The sequence below is a fragment of the Daktulosphaira vitifoliae genome, unplaced genomic scaffold, assembly GCF_025091365.1.
Source record: "Daktulosphaira vitifoliae isolate Bord-2020 unplaced genomic scaffold, ASM2509136v1 Scaffold_2517, whole genome shotgun sequence".
Taxonomy (NCBI): domain Eukaryota; kingdom Metazoa; phylum Arthropoda; class Insecta; order Hemiptera; family Phylloxeridae; genus Daktulosphaira; species Daktulosphaira vitifoliae.
The window spans coordinates 1-1,336 of record NW_026102077.1 but is presented as its reverse complement, the minus strand read 5'-3'; the positions used below and the strand labels follow the sequence as shown (position 1 = coordinate 1,336).

The 1,336-nt window shown below is 41.3% G+C and overlaps 1 long non-coding RNA gene across 2 annotated transcripts; it reads right to left on the bottom strand.

The window, feature by feature from the left end:
* Positions 1–166: 166 nt before the first annotated feature.
* Positions 167–1,296, bottom strand: LOC126909953 (uncharacterized). 2 transcript variants are annotated; one of them, XR_007705148.1, is made up of 5 exons: positions 1,100–1,296; positions 698–1,034; positions 567–623; positions 432–494; positions 167–339 (listed from the first exon to the last, which is right to left on the bottom strand). It is a non-coding gene; the product is annotated as an uncharacterized LOC126909953 (long non-coding RNA). The 2 variants fall into 2 exon arrangements; XR_007705147.1 differs by having other exon boundaries at positions 167–494.
* Positions 1,297–1,336: the final 40 nt, after the last annotated feature.

Sequence of the window (1,336 nt, the reverse complement as noted above, 5' to 3'; positions counted from 1 at the left end):
AAAAAATACAAAATAAGTAGAAGATACGCCGTTCCACACTAAATAGGCAACACAACAGACGCGACGACCTACGGCGCTGTCCCTAAATGTACGTTTGTAATTTTTGTAAAAAAAAAAAAAAAGATAAAAACNAATGTATGTAATTAAAAAAAAAAGATAAAAAGATGTACACCGTATTATAATATAATGCACGTCACGCTGTACAACAGATTCCGTTTTATTAAAGCCGAATGCTATATTTAATATACTATTTATTGTAATGTTCGAAATAACTAAACTCACTTCGGACGGAGCGACGTCGAGGGCTGGTTCGTTTTGAACTCCGACGACGGCGGCAAGCTATACACAACGGGATAGAAAAAAAAAATAATAATTAAAAGTCTTTATTTCCGTCGTATTTCAAAAAGCGATTGAATAATTATTTTACTGACGTCGTCCAACCCGACGTCGACGAATTCGGGCGACGGTTCGACGGGAGCCCCGACCACTTGGACCTGCACGTTAACAAAAAAATAATATTATTTTAATTATTATTACTATAACACGACGTAATGAACACTACTCACTTCGAACGGAACGACGTCGACTATTTCGGGTGACGCTTCGGCTTCGACGACTTCGACCTTCGAACGTATTATAAGTATTCAAAAAGTTGTATATTAAATGTACTACATGAAAAAAAAAAACAATTTCGTACCATGTCGTTTATATCGCCAACCGCCGCCTCGTCGTCACCAACGGCGATGCCGACGATTTCAACCTAAATGTATTTATTACACATCTCAACAATTGCGATTGGACAACACGCGGATACGGAATCTGATGGTTGTAAATAAATTGGAGACCGGCCAAACCCCGTGAACATATCAATATTGACCATCCCCCCACGAATCGATTCGGTTAGGGATTACGCGTTTGAAACAATCATAAAAACCATGAGATCCCGCGAACGCAATTATTAAAATATAGACTGAATGGAAGTGTTTTACGTCCGACTGAGAGGGTCGAGCTGCTTCGGGATTGGCGACAATCACCTGAACATAATCATGAAATAAGATAATCGAATCCGGAACAACGAAATATATATGTAGCGGCTTACGGTGGGCACAGCAGTGCTAATGAGTAACCTGCGGATTGGGTTGGTACGGTAATCGTTGACAGGGTCAAAGTGCCTGGAACAAATGAAAGCGCTCCGCAAGTTTACGGCCGCCGGATCGTAACCGCACGTCGCTACGAACGCCAACCACCTCTGGGCCCTTTCGACATCGCTGGGAAATCTGTGAACGTATAATTAGTAGATTTTAATAAGAGTGTCACCCGCGTGTAAACGCACACG